This window comes from Podarcis bocagei, assembly GCF_964188305.1.
Source record: "Podarcis bocagei genome assembly, chromosome: 6".
NCBI classification, from domain to species: Eukaryota; Metazoa; Chordata; class Lepidosauria; order Squamata; family Lacertidae; genus Podarcis; species Podarcis bocagei.
Window position 1 is genome coordinate 67,728,123 of NC_138130.1, and position 18,678 is coordinate 67,746,800.

General features: G+C 42.9%; 1 long non-coding RNA gene across 2 annotated transcripts; it reads left to right on the forward strand.

Moving 5' to 3' along the window:
* Positions 1 to 2,088: 2,088 nt before the first annotated feature.
* Positions 2,089 to 8,977, forward strand: LOC308589701. Of its 2 annotated transcripts, none has more exons than XR_014009422.1 (3): positions 2,089 to 4,602; positions 5,654 to 5,817; positions 8,523 to 8,977. It is a non-coding gene; the product is annotated as an uncharacterized lncRNA (long non-coding RNA). The 2 variants fall into 2 exon arrangements; XR_014009423.1 differs by lacking the exon at positions 8,523 to 8,977 and having other exon boundaries at positions 2,089 to 2,261; positions 2,490 to 4,602; positions 5,654 to 5,989.
* Positions 8,978 to 18,678: the final 9,701 nt, after the last annotated feature.

Below are 18,678 nucleotides of genomic sequence, written 5' to 3' on the forward strand. Positions count from 1 at the left end.
AAGGGAGTTTGTTGTTTTATCATTCAATAAAGCTTAAATCTTTGAAACTAATCCTTTTGTACTGTGTTTGTATTCTAAAAGTAAGTACTCAAAACTAGTTAAGTCTCTGTGTACAGATCCCTTTACTGATGTTTTAGTAACGAAATGATGTGATTGGTGAAGATTGAGCTAATAGATGTGTAGTCCTTGTAATTTATTGACTAATTTCTCTATAGATAGGATTTAGACATGTTTTTGAGGGAGAACTCAGCTGGTAAAACTGACTTGGGATTTCACCACATCACCTCAGAAGTGCATCCATACAGTTCTCTCACAGCACATTGGAATGATCTAGCACCCATTTGGGGAACAACTGGCATAGTTATAAGAGATCTGCAGGAGTTTCTTGCGTTTGGGGATCTGGCCATGTTCTGCAATATTAGAAAAGCATTCATTTCACTGTCTTGCACTAGTCTCCTGGTGTTCATCTGAAGTTGGCTACCCTACAATTTCCACCCTTTGTTTCTAGCTGTGCCCTCTGGACAAACACAGAACAAGTTTGCTTAAAAATGGAAAACAGGAAAATGAGAATGCTTGTGAGCTCCTTGCAGCTTGTAGCATCCTGAGGGGCAGCATGGCTGGCTGGCTGGCAGAAACCCTGAACAGTAGCACCTGTGCAAGGATGGGAGGAGACAGAACCTCCAACAAAATGTTGCAGACTATTTGTAGAAATAGAGGGTTGCATCCATTGCTGCACAAGCTGTGTTCCACTTACACAGCAGAACTCCCCTCGGAAGGGCTGCTCTGGTTGCACAACAGAACCCCACCCCCATCATCTCCTCTTCCAGCACCCACACCAACCCCCCGCACAATGTTCCAGAGAGTTGCCTTCTGAACCAGATTTTGAGGGTGCATGGGTGGGAATTAGACCCTCGTTTCCATTTGCAGAGTACAGTTGTACCTTGGACCCTGAAAGCCTTGCGAGTTGAACATTTTTGGCTCCTGAATGCCACAAACCCAGAAGTGAGTGTTCCGGTTTGCGAACGTTCTTTGGAACCCAAACGTCCAACACAGCTTCTGCGGCTTCCAATTGGCTGCAGGAGCTTCCTGCAGCCAATCAGAAGTTGCACCTTGGTTTCCAAATGTTTTGGAAGTTGAATGGACTTCCAGAATGGATTCCGTTTGACTTCTGAGGTATGGCTGTATGTGGAATCAGCCTTTAATTAGTCCCCCCCCCAAAAAAAAAACACTTACACAAGACACTCTCTGTTAAAGTTTAAGTAACATATAACTTTTACTTAGTGTATTTGTACTTGCAGATTAAAATATACAATGCAGGTGGATGTTTCTTAAGTTGGTAAAACATCTTACATAGATTTGTATCGAAGGCTGACTGACATTTACAGACTGACTGACACTGAGACAGCAGCACAACACAACATACCTGCTGCTCTGTTAAAACTGTCCTACTAACTGCCATAACTGTCCCAACTGAAATAACTGCCACAGAGTATATGACATTCTAGAGTTCTACAGCTCTTTCAATATGCGTTTTGGATGCTAACATCCCTCAGGGGTGGCTACAGGAAAGAGAAGAGGAGGAGGTTCTGTGGGAAAAGCAAAAATCTGTTGCATGAGTGAAACTGCAGCATTGCATACGATCCAGAATGTAGACCTATAGTGTGAGATAAGGCCATGAATTCCATAATTTTGAAGGAACTCCTTGTTGGGATACTGCCAGGGAGATATAGTCCATCATGGCCCCATGCCGGCTGCCGGATGATCCATCGATCCCTGTAGTCATGCAGTATGAGCTTTTAGCGACACGAGTTTTCTGGAATACCTTGCCACATTCCAGGGCTCGTGCACACTCTTTATCAGCAGAAGCACAGCCAGAAAGTTGCACAGCAGGAGAGCATTTTTACAGACTTTATTTTGTGTTGATCAGAACAAAGAGAGACGTGACTGTTCTGCATCAGAGTCTCCGACAGACTGAGAAATCGAAAGGAACAGCAAAAACATAAACATCCTGTGAACAGGAAATACGCAGGCTGTGACACAAACATCCTGCTCCCTTTTAAGGTGGAAGGGAAATATCCTAACACTCCTCCCTTCCCTGCCCTCAAACCTTCTATGTTTGAAGAGATCCACCTGCAAATAATATGCAGGGAAAAAATGCAACTGGTATGACCATTGTAGGTTTCCTGGCTAGCATTATAAATTGTGAATTCAGATGGGAGGGAGGAAGACAATATGACATTTTGACGGTGGCCTGTTGTAATGTTACATATTACAGTGGTACCTCAGGTTACATATGCTTCAGGTTACAGACTCCGCTAACCCAGAAATAATGCTTCAGGTTAAGAACTTTGCTTCAGGATGAGAACAGAAATCGTGCTCCGGCGGTGCGGTGGCAGCAGGAGGCCCCATTAGCTAAAGTGGTGCTTCAGGTTAAGAACCGTTTCAGGTTAAGAACGGACCTCCGGAACGAATTAAGTACTTAATCTGAGGTACCACTGTATTTACTTGTTAGATAAACAACATATTTTTTGCCAAATAATAATGAGTTATAAGTGGCATTCCCAACTCTAAACTGATGGCAACAACAACAATACAAAAGCTTAAGGTACTAGAAGTACAATCCTGCTTATAAATCAAAATGACAAGTTTGGGAAACTGCGATGGGAATACTAAGCTATTGGAACACTGTGCTGCCTCCCCCCCCCCCCGGTGGATGTTCAGTTTCTGTGCATAGTGTTCAGTTTGTGCAAAGTTATTTCTTGCCAAAGTTCTCCTTTGTGTGCCTATAGTTCTAAAGACATAAGGATGAAACTTCAGGTTGCACATCTTGATATATTTTATTTGAAGGGGCAGCTAAAGACATTTGGTTGCCTGAGGCAAAGGGCAAGAGGATGCCCTCCCCTTATTCCACATACAGAAGCAAACTAGATTGACAGTTGAATTTTGCTTTGATGCTGCCAAGAGGATGATGCCATGCACTGCACCTATGGACAGCGGGCTTTTTTAGGAGGTGCACTGGATTGTAGGCTGATTGGCACCCACAGCTCTGTTCTCCAACACCTCTCCATCACTTCTTATCCCTACCACAGCATCTGCATTCTGAGGCAACTGCCTCCCTGCCTAATGGTAGGGCTGACTCTGTTTATCTGTGTTATCTTGGTAGGGCTTTTATCTATGACTGGCTGTGGGACTGGAGGGCTAAGAAGTGGAAAATCTATGTTCTAGGGCTGTCCACTGACTTTATTTGGAATGTTTTACGCTATGTCTTCTGTAACCACAACATAACACCAACTCAAAGGGGAGAAAATGAGTCCTGGGAGATCATAGGCCTTTGCCGTATACCCCACTCCACACGCTTTTGCTAACAGTGTACCATTTGTCATAGCTTCCTCTAGTGTAAGGATACTGCTATAGTGTTGTTTCTGTAAATATGAGTGATCAAATTACCATCAAACGAGTACTATTATAACTTTACAAAATGTTTATAGAGCATTCTGGCTATATAACTTTTCTATTTTGCGTCTGTAAGTGGGGTTCATTAAATGTCTCCTTGCACACCCATATTTGTGTTTAAAATGAAATTGGTTTGGGAACCTGATCTAGATTAGGAACATTGAGTAGATGGAGGGGTGTTTAATTCCCCTGCACTGTGGTCCTGACTAAGATTCTCCACCAACTGACACCAAAAGTGGCTGGGGCAAATAGTCGCTCTGAAGGGGTATTTTCATCATGACAGTGGGACCAGGAGAAACAATCCAGATTGTAGCCCCACCCCCTAGCTGCTTTTCCTTCAAAAACCACATACACACAAATGCAAAGACATATTTAAGATACTCTTTAGCTTGTCTCACAGAGGATGGAACAGATATCTAAGGATTAGGTTGCTGAGATTTGTCCATTAAAATCATATTTGCAAGGTTCACTTGGAACGTCATAAAGATTTTAGGAAATTTACAGAATTTTTATTCCAGTTTAGTAGGCAGTGACTATCATGAAAGTACTCACACAATTTCTTTCCCCTAGAATATTGAAATGTTAAGCTATTAGGGGAAATGAGCATAGGAGTTACGCACCCACACTAACTCATAATTGCATGGTACAATAATTTTCATTGACCATAAATAGAAAATGTAATTTTGGAAGGAGGAAGCTATTTTTACTAAGATAGCTATTTACATTTCAAGTATTTGAATATACGTGGGTGGGTTGTTTCCTGCATTAACACTCTTCTCTGTGCCAATTGAAAAATGTCAACCCAGAACTATTTCAGATTTTGGTAACTGCGTTTCCTGGCAGCCTTCATGCCATGTTGAATTCTGCTTTAGAGAGTCGCCTGAACTTCAAGAACAGCTGTGTGTATGTTTTTTAATGTGTGTGAGCATCTGAAGAGTTGCAGTGGAAAGGCAGGACAGTGGCATCTCATCCAATATGATTAGCCAATCAGTTTTAGTTGGGAAATATCACTTAAGTCTGCATAATACCACTAATGCTTTTGGGATAAGCACTGTAAATGCAACCCTTGAAAGGAACTGCTGGATAATTCTTTTTCTCTCTGTTATATTGATGACAGTATCAGGACATGAGGATACTGGTAGCACTCAGGCAAGTATCTCCAGCTGGTAGAAGTGTTGTTATGCATGACACCAATCCATCCAGCTACCAGTACACCCAACAGTTTATTTTTGGTATTTGATGGCTAACTTTATCCTGTCATGTATTCTAATCTACGTATAAGCAGTGATAAGTAATATAATTTTGATGCTGTCATATAAAGATTTTCCTAGAAACCCTAGTGTAATGACTTCGGGTGTTTGACTCCACCATTCACCTAGAGCCCTATGGCATTCCATTCTGGCATAGATTCTCTTTCTGACAACCCACCTGATCTTGGCTGCTAGGTGAATTGGTGAGGGTAGGAAAGGCCACTGAGAGTTGCATGCATTAAGTCTGTATGTTTAAAGTGGCTTAAAGCACTGTAGCCCTAGCACAATGAATCCACTCAAAAAACAACAGACTTTTGTGATTTGTTAAGTGATGGGGGAATGGATTGAAAAATGTGATATTAATGAATGATTAATGCAGAGATGTGTAAACAGCCTGCAAGCAAATCAGGCTGGATGCAGGATGAATATTCATTGTCATATAGCCACCCCATAAAAAACTAAAAATGAATGCTAAGTAAAGGCTGGGCATGATCTAACCATCGTGTCAGCTCTGTGCCAGCCAATCAGGAGCAATGCTTAATGAGCAGGTTGTCTGGAAAACCCCTGATTGTTAGTGCCATTCCTCCCAGGGATGTAGTAAGGGGGCCATACACTCCTGAGGCCCCTTTCTCTCTGTACAAGGAGGCAAGGAGAGTCCAGCTCCACAGTTTCACTTCTAATCCGGGAAGAAAAACCAACACTTCTTAATGTATCACATACATTTAGAGATATTCCTTCCTTCCTTCCCTCACGTCTCACTCTAGTCAGGCTCTGTCAGACACCAAACAATTCTGTGAGGCCAAATGATAGAGGACCACTAATCCAGATTTCAGCATTTGGGCCAGCACAAGTGTTTGTATCAGTAGATATGAAACTACTGAGCTGGAAGCATTTTTGTGATGCTGTCAAAGAAGTCTATTGGCTAAAAGCCACTGTGGTTATTTTTACAGCTCCTCTCAAGGTCTGTGACTGACAGGAGAAAAATCATCTTGTCTCAGACAAAAATGGTACTTTTGAGGCTGTTTTTATAGAGCTAGCTTGAATGCGGTGCTGTACCATAGTGACACAATTTGTCTCCAAAGAATTTATTTAAAAAGAAGAAGATGAAGAAGAGGTAAGCTGAAGCAATTAAACATAGAGAGGGAAAAATGAATGTTAGCTCAATTTACCATTAAGAATTTTAGCACCAGTAAGGGAGCTTACTGGCCAACAGGGACTGGCTTGCCTCTCAGTGTTAATTTTTGGAGGTTCACGCCCAGTCTCAGTAATCAAGTTTCTTGCTGGGAGGTGGGCCAGTCCCATATATATAAGGGGTAGAGCCGACAGTAGCCAGGCAGTCAGCATAGGAGATTCACCCTCCCTACCCTCCCTTTGTTTAATGTTTCTTGTTTGCAGGTTAACTTTTTCTTCCTGTTTAACGGGCGCTGATACAGTCTTTGGTTGCTATTGAAGGACTGGGAAGAAATGTTCCTGCATTGGCAGGTTTTGTCTTCCGCGTAGCAATTTGTCACAACTTTGGTGGTTATGGCCTTGGGTGGAATCCTTTAGTCTTTTCTTCCCTATATATTGGGGTGCGTGGCGCATGAAGTGGTGACTCACCGCCCTGCAGCGGCAATTCCAGGGTCCCCTCTTAAAAGGGGTTATATAATAGGTGTCACTGGCCATACACTGAAAGGTCGTCAGTGAACTACCCTGCGTGCGGGGATATGGGCTTGGCTGCCTGCTACACTTATGTCTCACAGCGCACCCCCATATCCCATTTACCCTGATGAGCCCAAGTTCCCCCCGGCTGGGGGGCTGGGAGGAATACACGGCCAAGGCCTAGGTCTTCCTACATTCGGAAGTTTAATAAAGTTGTGGCCTAATTTTAATTCCGTATAACGTCAGAATCTTTATTCCTTCCTTATGATCCCTGGGGGCTGGGGCTGTCACCGCCTGGTCACGCAATAATTATTATTTATACCCTGCCCATCTGGGTGAGTTTCCTCAGCCACTCTGTTCATCACAGTTTAGAGATGGAAGATACATTACTTCTTCTTTCACCTGGCATCCAGAAGCCACGAGGAAATGATTTCATTTTATTTGTACCACACTTTTTAGCTAAGATCCACTCCCAAAGCAGTTTACAATAAAATTCCAGTACCTGAGCTAGTTACTGCTACTGCAACTTAATCAGCCTGGATTTCAAAGTCTCAGCAGGGATTAAAGTGCAGGGCTATAGCTCAGTTGGTAGACTGTGGTGCTGATAATGCCAAGGTCGCAGGTTCAATCCCCAAAAGGGACAGCTGCATATTTCTGCCTCAATTTCCAGTTCAGTGTTCCAGTTTTAATTCAGCTGCAAGGACTCCTGTAGATGCAACTTTGCCTCATTGTCACATGTTCTGTAACTGTTTTTCATGGTTCTCCTTCCAAGTAGAACCCCTGTTTGATTTAGTACCTGCATTATTGCAAGTTCAAGGGAGTTTTCAGAGAGAAGCTGTCAACTAAAAGAAATTGTCTTTCAATGAGATTTCAGTGAGCTCAATTAGAGAAAAGTCCAGTACATTTTTGCACAACTGTTGCCAAGAAATCATGGATGTGGTGTTGTGTGTAGTTTGGTGTTGTGTGTAGTTTGGCCCTAAGCCTTGATGCTGCTATGCCAATGTTTGATGAAAGAATGATTAGGAATATTGATGTTTTCACCTCCAAATCTTCATTTGAGGGGAAACAGAAGTTTTTTTTTTTAAAAAGACACTTTTTTAAAAAAAACCAAAGATGCCAATTCTAAATAGAGGGTCTCCCCCAATCAATTTGTAATATTTTGTGTCATTCAAGTGATCCACTTTCCTCTTAGGCCATAGCCCTATTATCTCAAGCCCATCATCGTGTGTTAGATCTGTCGCAGTCATCCACATTTGTTCTCAGAATAATCTCTAATCAGAATCTCTATACTTCCCTCTTTCTAAAAATCATTTTTATCTGGCATCAGGGGGAACAGGAAGTGGCACATTCCCATTTTGCCTCAGGTAGTGAAATGGGACGGGCCATCCGGGCTGTGAGAGTGATGGAAACGAACAGTACATATAAGTTTGCCTATGCATAGTGTATGCACATTTGTGACATGTGGGCCCACAGGGCTGCATCTTTTAATTGCTTAGTTACATCCTTGCCTCTGATGATGATCTTTACATATGAGCAGTTTCTGGTGGAGGTAGGTCAGGCATAGGCAAACTCGGCCCTCCAGATGTTTTGGGACTACAACTCCCATCACCCCTAGCTAACAGGATCAGTGGTCAGGGACGATGGGAGTTGTAGTCCCAAAACGTCTGGCGGGCCGGGTTTGCCTATGCCTGAGGTAGGTGATCCTTGCTTTGGATTGTGCTGCTTTAAAATATACATTATTTTTTTTTTATAAAAAGAAATAAACACCACACTATGTCTAGCTTGCCTTTTTATAGTTACTACTTGATAGATAGGAGAACGTAAACACATAGGCCAATTGGATTTATAAGCTTTGTGTTCAGTTAGGTTCTGTCCTTCTGTTCAGTTCTTTATTGGGTGTTATTTAAGACAGGGATTTTGAATGTGGGGGACATACTCTCATTTTAAAATACAATACTGCTTTATTGTAAAATACCCTAATCAGGTTTATACCTAACATCTTGTTAGTCACTGCCGGCTCTATAAAGCAAGGCACCGTGTCCCCTTAGCTGCTGTGTCTACATTTACAATTCATGAAGCATCCAGCACGACACTTCAGATTTATATACCTATAAACATTTAGGTTTCAGAGTAAATGAAGGACTGTATATTAACATCTCTACTCGTTTCTTATTCCAGTATTTCAGACTAACTGGAAGCATGTTGGGAAGCAGATACAAGAGACCAGAAACTCGCATTGCACAAATCAGAAAGAAATCAACCTGGTCATAAAGCTAAGTGGCTCTCACCTAAATCTGAAAAATTAACTTCAAGATATAAAGGCTGGAAACAGGAGAGGTGTAATGCCATTAGAAGGGAGTGAATGGGATATGCCAACTTTTATTTTTGAGCTCCAAAATATAAACAATGTTGAGTATCATTGTCTAAACAAAAGTGTTTTCAGCAGGTGCCAAAAGGAGTACAGTGATGACACCTGCCTGATATCAATAGGCAGGGAGTTCCAAAGTTTAGGTGCTGCCACATTAAAAAACTGAGTTGGCATAAAGCTAAACTGATATTCAGAAGTAGTGGCATCAGCACAATTGGGGGTAAGCATCATGTACATCACACCACTCGCCAGAGTGGTGCATGCTCTAGTTCAGTGTTTCCCAACCTTTTTTGGGCAAAGGCACACTTGTTTGATGAAAAAAATCTCGAGGCACACCACCATTACAGCCCCGTGACGTCAGCGTGCAGCGTCATGCCGGGAGGGACGCACGAAAGTGTAAGTTTCAATTTTTCCCCTCCCCCTTGCCGGGGAACCTCCAAGCTTTGGGGGTGGGGGGGGAGGAGGCAGCAAAGCGAGGCAGGAAGGAGAGCGCGGCTTGGCTGGGTGAGCTTTGGCAGGGAATGAGAGCCGCGAGGCGGGCGCTGCAGACGGAGGCGCTGCCCGCCGAGCTCGCAGGCAGCCAGGCAGGCAGACGGCGAGAGCCCCGCGCTGGGCGGCCTCTCCTCGCCGCCGCCGCCCCGCCTCTCGCCGCCCGACTCACCCGCCTCCCTCCAGGCAACATCTCGCGGCACACCAGGCAACATCTCGCGGCACACTAGTGTGCCGCGGAACAGTGGTTGGGAAACACTGCTCTAGTTATCTCCCGCTTGGACTACTGCAATGTGCTCTACATGGGGCTACCTTTGAAGGTGACCCAGAAACTACAACTAATCCAGAATGCGGCAGCTAGACTGGTGACTGGGGGCGGCCGCCGAGACCACATAACACCAGTCTTGAAAGACCTACATTGGCTCCCAGTATGTTTCTGAGCACAATTCAAAGTGTTGGTATTGACCTTTAAAGCCCTAAATGGCCTTGGCCCAGTATACCTGAAGGAGCGTCTCCACCCCCATCATTCTGCCCAGACGCTGAGGTCCAGCGCCGAGGACCTTCTGGCGGTTCCCTCATTGCAAGAAGCAAAGCTACAGGGAACCAGGCAGAGGGCCTTCTTGGTAGTGGTGCCCGCCCTGTGGAACACCCTCCCATCAGATGTCAAAGAGATAAACAACTACCTGACATTCAGAAGACATCTTAAGGCAGCCCTGTTCAGGGAAGTTTTTAATGTATGACATATTAGTGTATTTTTGGTCTTTGTGGAAGCCGCCCAGAATGGCTGGGGAAACCCAGCCAGATGGGCGGGGTACAAATAATAAATTATTATTATTATTATTATTATTATTAAGAAGCAAGAAGCGATAATAACAGTAAAAAACCAGCCTACCCTAATGCAGATCACCCCCTTGTGGGACTTCATCCCTTTTCCCCTTTGCCCTCCCGGCAAGGCATTGCCAGTCGTCCTTGCCCTTTCCTTTCCTTTCCTTTCCTTTGCCGTCTCCCTCTGTTGTTTCTGCTGCTGTCAATATTTAGATTGCAAACTCCATGGGGCAGGGAGCTGTCTTTTTTTTTTTTGTAATGCTTGTGTTGCTGTACAATGGTGACATTGTATACATAATTAATGCCGCCAATAACTCTCTCCAAATAGTGTCTGCGTGCATATGGTTAAAACAAGGAGCATTGGGTAACCTTCAGGAAGAAGATATACAGCTGGCTTATGTTGCAATACAACAGTTGACCCAGCACAGCAGCAGCTTGTTTTCTGACTTTAATAAACTGAACACCGAGCTAGATTTGCTTTTAATCCCTGCAAAATGTAAAATGGATCGGCCTGTTTCTAATGCAAATCAGGTCTTTGTGCCCCGCTTGTGGGTTTCCCTAAAGCATCTGCTTGCCCGCTGCTGCAAATAGGTTGCGGACTCTTGGTCTGATCCAGTAAGTTTCTTTTTATGTTCTTATACAGAGCCATGCTTTATACGGTACACATTTTTTTAAGAAAAATATACAATATGAAATCATTATCATTATCATTTTAGAACCAAGCTGTTAGATTAAACTCTTTGAAATTGGTGCTTGCTGTCCTGGATTATTGTCTCTCTAATGCATTGCGGTAGCAAGTTTTAAAACAATATGAATGTGAGAGCAACAAAGTTTTCTGTATGCGGTCCGCAAATATTTACAATTCAATGAAAATGCAGATTGCTGCGTGACTTTGTAACACATGCAGAAATGTCGCTTAAATATATTCAGATATGAACACTAACAATATAGTTTGCATTTTGGTAGGGGGTTTAAAGGTGTTCATTTACAGCAAAAGCCTTTGTTTGCTAAAGTTAACCCAACACCATTTTGTTGCTTATTTTAGCTTGAAAGTCAGTGGGAGCACAATGGGAGGGCACTGCTTTAACATCAAGGGAAGCTGTTCAGTGGTACAGCTTCTGCCTTGTGTGCAGAAGGTTCCAGGTTTAATCTGTGGCATCTTTAGGTAGGGATGGGAGAGACCCCTGCCTGAAATTTTGGAATGTCTCTGCCTGTCATGGTACACAACAGCCTAGTACAGTGTTTCCCAAATGTGGGTCTCCAGCTGTTTTTGGACTACAATTCCCATCATCCCTGACCACGGATCCTGCTAGCTAAGGGATGATGGGAGTTGTAGTCTAAAAACAGCTGGAGACCCAAGTTTGGGAAACACTGGTGTAGTACATCCACTGCTACACCTACAGTAGAGCTGTGTGCCTTCAGCATATTGCTGACAATGTACTCCAAAACTCCAGATAACCCCACTCAGTGGTTTTGTGTAGACGTTAAACAGCTAATTCTAATTAGCTACACAACCCAATCATTATACAGCTTTCTTCTTATGCAAGAACAATAACAAACATTTTCCTCACAAGGTTTCTGCATTGTGGTTAAAGACAAGACTTTTTCTCCGCAGCCCTTAAATAAAACTGCATCTGTAGCCTCTGACTGCTTGACTTAATGCAACGTTACCACAGCATTGGCAAGTCTACATGGCCACTCAGATTCTCCAGGATTTGTAATAGTGATAACATGGGGTTAACAACGTAAGAGACTGTGGAGAGCTGCCTTTTCATGCAGTACAGATTGACATCTGAAAAGCTTTTAAGGACATATCACTATCATGGTCTCCAGCCATCTGAATCTAATCTCAATTTTAATCTGTTGACAATTACACAGTGGTTCAAGGCCAGTAAAGCTTCTATCCACCAATTATTCTCGGTGATGTACCAGAATGCACTGCCCATAAAAGTCTGATTCCAAGGTATCTAAAAGAATGACTTCTTCAGTATGAACTTTCCCACATAGCTTTGTCAGCATACAGCTTGGTCAGGCACTCCTGTTCTTGAGAGTCTCAGTTATCTCAAGTTAGGTGTGTAGCTGCAAGGGCCATATCTTTCTCATTATGGAACTCCCAGTTTAGGGAGCCAATTAGGCTACTTCTTTCAGGGTATTTCAGAGGGTGGCCAAGATCATTTAACTTCACAAAGCCTTTGAGAGAGAAGCTAATGGGTATTATTTATGCTGATATTGGAAGTTTGTTGTGGGTTTTTAGCACTCTGGTGGCGTCTCATGTGCTTTTAGATGTTGTGGAGTTTTTTAAGCGGTAACTTATAATAGATGGAAAGCACCTGGTCATTATTTTGTGCATTTGCTTTGGAATGAGTGGAGTTGAACTGAATGGCCTCATTTTGCTCACTTTTTCATGTGTTCCGACACAAATGCACATCCTATGGAAATACATAACCTGATGGTGATGGTGACAACAACAAAACATTATATTCATTTCACATGCCATTTTTTGGGGTGGGGGGTAGCCACATTCTGAGGAACATCTGGGGAACATCAGCCAGAGAATTTGTCATAAAAGAAAAGAGTAATTGTGAATAGTTTGAAAATTTGTTTGTTTTCTGTGAGGGGGATAAATAATTATGACTTACGTAGATGACTGAGGAGTGTGTTCTTGGGCACTGCAGAATAAGGGCAGTAATTACCGCACTGTGGAGAGGAAGAAAGTAGTATTCTGAAAATTGTTTCCAAATTAATACACATTTCCTCCAGGTTTTTTTTTTTAAAGAAAGCGAAAATTAGCACTCTGGCTGTAGATGAGACAGATGCTCAGCCTCTAGCTACTGTACCTCCCGTGGCTCTCGTGATACCAGTCTGATTGAATATGAGCACAGCAGTGCTTTCTCTCCTTGAGACAGTCTGACAAATGTTCTTTGTGTGAAGGGGCATTTGGTTGCTCTAGTAAACAAAGCCTTGCTCCTTTCCTCCAGATGTCTGTAGAAATAATGACATCTCACAGTTCCCATGCAACCCACCATATCTCATTCTCTCTAGAGAGATGGTGATGCACAGATGCCATCAGATAGCTCTTGTTACCAGCGCAAAGATGTTTGTAGCCATCAGGCTAAATGTTCCCTTGCTACACAAAATCCACAGGTGATAGAAGTAGCTGCCCAAACCCCTCACAGCCCTCTTTCATGTCACTGGTGGCAATGAACAGCAACAAATTCTTCCATCAGATTGCTGGTTCGACGCAACATGATGGGTAAAAGTGTGAGCCATGGGCTAGAATGCCATTCCTGGTTCAGATCTCACCTCAGCCACAAACTTGCCTGGTGCCATAGGAAGCCACTGTTGACACTGCCCCAGCCTTCACTCCTCATCAGCGGTAGGGACTTTCAATACTCAAAAATAGCTGTGGCTACTGACAAAACACAATCCAGAAGGTGACCCGTGGAGATGCATCTACAAACTGTCTGAATATGCATTCATAATTCATCACAAACCTGGAGAGCAGAATGGAGTCACAGATGCTCTCAGCAGTGAAAATAAGAGCAGTGAAAGCAGATATAGTCTGGTCCTGGGAAGGCAATATAGGGAACAATTTAAGGACCCTGAGCTGTATATAGTGAATCAACGGATGTATTGACAGAGACATATACAGGGGAGACTTGGCCCAGTTATGGGGAAGAAAGAATACATCCATTGATTCTGTTGGAAACATACTTGCTTGTGGGAGCTGAAAGGATTTTTATGCTTGAATCCTTAGATAAAAGTACTTGAATGCATGATAATGATGCAGCTGGACACTTGGGGCTATGGACAGATATTTGACTGGGCATCAGACAGGTTTTTTTGGCTTGGCATGGCAAAGGTTGTTAAACAACAGGCACATTCATGTCTCATGTGCCAAGAAAGGGAAGTGCCAGCAAGATGAGAAAAATCACATTAGGGTAGGTGCCACAGCCTATGAAAACACGAGGATTTATTGAAATAGATTTGAAAGGTTCACTTCTGGAAAGAGCTGCTTGAAACCAGCATTTTCTTGCAGGATGTTTGGAGGTTTTAGCTGGGGAGTTCAGCTATAATCTATCCTTGACCATCACATCCCCTTCTATCAGGGAAGATTGTTTTCTTCCACTGAGCATGCAGCTTTGGCAGGCATGTACATGAAGCGGTGAGGGAGGACACTCAGCTAGCCATCCAGATCAGCTAAATGAACCCTCGTGATCAATGGGGTGACAGATGTTGCAGCCAGATTGCCCTCATATGCAACCTGGAGGGTGTCTTTTTGCACTGTCGGCTGAAGGAATTCATGGGGAAATGCTTTCAGAGACAGTTTCAAATTGTCATGGCGATGCCATGGTTTGCTGACAATATTATTTTACTGCTTACACACACACACACACACACACACACACACACACACACACAAAATCATTATTTGAATTTACTGTGTTTTCATTATTGTGTGCACACCTTTGAGCACCCTTCCCTTTGCTTACCTGGAAGTATGGAAAGGGGGTGTGGTGGTGGCAGAAGCAATGGGAAGCAAGGAGGGGAAAGTGACTGAAACACCAGAGAGGTGAATGCTACTGTAGCCTTATTGGACTTTACTCCCAGCACAACCTGGAGATTGCAAGGATTGAATGTGGACATCCTGCAATGCCCTGCCACTTAGCTATGGTTCTTATGGCAGTAGCTCCCAAGTCACCATCCTTGTCCCTATCTGACTGCTGCAAGTTAGCAAACTGCTCTGCACTCATCCATAAATCAGAAGCATTCATGCCTCCTCCACTTGGAACAGGAGCAGAACAAGGAGGAAAAGGCAGTAAATAGGGGAGTGAGGGGAAGTTTGACTGACTGAGGCTTTCTTCAGTTTATATTAGTTAGTTTGTTCATCTGTTCAGTTGTGAAGACTAGCTGGTAGCATAGCAGAAAAACATGTCATGAGCCTTCTTTTTATATTGAGTATTCTCTTGCATTGAGACAATTTGGATGAATGGCCTTCATGCAGACTTCCCAACCAACAAATACTACCCCATGAGGGGAAAAGCTACTCCTACAATGTTCAGCCCAGGACAACTTTGTCCCTAAGCCACCTCATTGAAGGTAAACAGGTAAGGAAAAGCATTGATCAGTTATCAGACTGATCTGGACATTGGAACCAGAGTTGACATGCCCCCAAATAATATAGGTTGCTCACTCAATTTTCCCCTTAAAACAGGCGTGGTGAACCTTGGCCCTCCAGATGTTGCTCAACTTCAACTCCCATCATCACTAGCCATTGGTCATGCTTGCTGGGGATGATGGGAGATGTGGTTCAGCAACACCTGGATGGCCAAAGGTTCCTCACACCTGCATTAAAAATTGGGAAACCTGCAGTATCTGGGTCAAGTTAATTTTTTGGGGGGGGAAATAAATGCCTATTGCAGATTGTTGTAAGTTATAATAAACTTGTGGCCAGTGGTTAAATCCATTTGCTGTTTGGTTCCTTCACTCCATGGGCATAAGGGCAAAGTGTGTGCATAAATACATCCTTAATTAGCAAATAACATTTGCCACACTCTGCAGAAAGTTCCTTGATAATTAAGTTTAAATGTACAAACATGCTTCATATAGTAGAGACTGCATAGTAGGGGGCAGGTTGGGGGTTGCTAGGAAGGTAATTGTAGGAGAAGAGCCACCTGCTTCTCCTTGTCTCTTTCGCTGCTGACAACCTCCCACATACTCCCTTTTCCTTCCCACTTTCTTAAATTGAGAGAAAGCAGAAGAGAAGGCAAGAGGCAATTAAAGGCAGGATGCCACCCCCCATTGCCAGCTGTTGTTTGAAAGGTGAGGTGAGGGGAACCTATGGGGAAATCTTCTAAATAATCAGAATAATATATTACTTATTTATCTATTTATATAAATTACCAGAAAAATTACCGCTCACTGGAAAAGATTGCAAAACAAGACAGATCTCTCCTGCAGGCTTACAATCTAATAGATACAACATGCAGAAAAAAAGAATTGGGGATGGAAAGAGAAATAAGCAAACTTAGGCAAGCAAACTTATTTCCTCTTATAATGGCCAGCTTGAATGGAAATGGTTCAGGGAGAAGAACAGCCAAATGGCAGCTGGTCTCTCTGCAAGACAACAGAGTGAGCCCTGCACTATCCCATCTCTTCTGCTGCAACCAGGTGGAGTCACTGCTAATAAATAGCAGCTCCAGGGAGAAGGAACCAAATGACAGCTCTTCCAGGAAAAACAAATGGACCACCTGGGCAGGTGGAATATCTCCTTACTCATAGCTTAAGACACAAGAAGTATAGCTAGGGAACAATTGGTAGTGCAATAGATGTGCAGTTTGGACATCCAGTATTGTTGAGTGTGAGCATGAGTTTGCAGTCTATGAGTTTGCTTTGGCTCACATCCCATTTCTAAAACTAAGTTCAGAATTGTAGCATGCACAGTTTGCCACAATGTTTAGTTCCTTCAGGTAATATGCATATTTCCTTCTTCCTTCTATATTCATGTTGTATAACACATCAATGCACTAAAGAAGAAGAATTAGAATTAGATGTGATTCGATTTATCACATTTTAAAAATTGTGTAGTGTTTCATGGATGTGCACTCCAGTGAATTATTAAAACACCACACCAAAATAATATTTAGATACAACTGCTGTATCTGCTGAAATAGGGGAGGAGGCCCCATCAGTATTGGCATTCTGTGAGCTCTTGAATGTTTAAACAAGCATTTCCCACTTCTCCTAAACCCGGATCTCCAACTTTGATTGTTGTTTAAACTGTTATGCTGTATTAATGAGCTTGCTTAATATATATTAGTTATAGATGTTTTACTGTAGTTTAGGGTTGCTTTATTTCAAAAAGTGAAAATTTGGAGCTTTTTGCTGAGTTTTTTTTTAAAGGAAAATCAGCCAAAACGACACTGCCAAAATGGATTGCCATACACAATGCACTGATGTATGGAAAACCTACTATAGTTATTTTACTATGTATTTTAATTACAGAACAATTGTGTATTCCAAATGCTTGAATACTTGAGACCCTCCAGATGTTGTTGGACTATATCCCATCATCCCTGACCACTGCCCATTCTGGATGAGACTGATGGGAGTTAGAGTAAAAACAAACAAACAAACAAACAAACATGTGGAGGGCCCCTGCCCCATTGTATCTGTTTGACTTTGGAAAGAGGATCAGGTAAGCCAGAAGTTTGAAATCTTGTGAACATACTGGATGAGGAGACTTTTGGAAGCCTCGTGTAATGGAGGGGTGGTAGACTTGGTATTTAATTCTGTAACATCTTGGTTTGTTTTTCATGAGAATTGCTTTGGCACAGATCTTTTTTTCTCCTGTGTAGCTGGCCAGTGTGAAAGGTCCTGATTTTCCTAATTTACAAACAAGCTGACTAATTGAGTCGTGTGCTTGCACCATCAGTAATATTAAACAAATAGTGACAATAATGATTTTATACTACATAGGGGAGTGTGATGCTTACATTGAGTAAATAGAATTATCACCTGCTAAGATACACAAAAGTATTATTATTCTTATTTATTAAATTTCTATACTGCCCTTAATCTGAGGATCACAGGGAGGTTCACAATTTAAAACTCAAAAATACATACTAACGAAACAATAACAACAACCCCTAACCAAGAAGAGAAGAAAATGGAGGTCTATTCCTTTAGCACACAATCTAAAAGTAAAATATGCAAAGCAGGCTGTATTAAACTGTTGAGTCTATTAGTGCTTTCGAAGGCCAGTCTTTCCTTAAAATACTAATTCACACTGGAAGAGACTGCTTGACGATACAGCTCTATTGCTGACAGAACGAGGTCTGTGTTTCTGGCACCAAATCTGCCTATAATCAAACCAACTGTCAGCACTCAAGCATTAAGCACGGGCCACCTCATATATACAGAAGCACAAATTGGCCAGAATCCAACTGGCAAAAACTTCCTGTGGATTTGCTCCTGGAGCACTTCAGTGGAGACACAGTATTTTCTCCTAGGCATGCATTCTTGCTGCTATGAAGGAATGGTTAAGAGTATGACATGTGCCCTGGGTAGGGATGCTGCCAGGTTTGAGGGGACTCTGAATTAGGTGCTCGCTTCAGATAACATTACTGGGACATAGGAGGCAGGCTTCAATTGTGACATGTGGTGATGCTAAAAGCAGTGCAGCTCCAGCTACCCACAGCTCCCTCGGAGCTCTGGGCAAGGCAGACACTGCCATCTTTCTTATCCTCAATTCTTCTGGTCCCTTCCTTTCCCCCCAACAATATATGGGCCCAGAGGCATTGAGGGAAAAGGCAGCTGTAGCTAATTGGTTCAGCCATTTTAAATTAACCGCATGGTGAGGCCATAGCAATTGCCCTACTATGCTGGATGCTGATGGCAGGGCCAGAACTAGGAGAACTGGGTAAGCCTTTCTTCCTCAGCCAGAAATTTATATTCTATGTGGGTTGGTTCCTGTGCGAGAGGCAGGAATAACCAGGAGGAGAGTATGTATGTGCCTAACCTTGGTGTTATCAGCACCATGCTCTAACCAACTGAGCCAGCCTGGGAAAATGGATGATTAGTGGGTGCTGGTGTGATATTGGGGCTGAGAGGGAAAATCAATAATGGCATCATATACCAGGGTCAGACGGA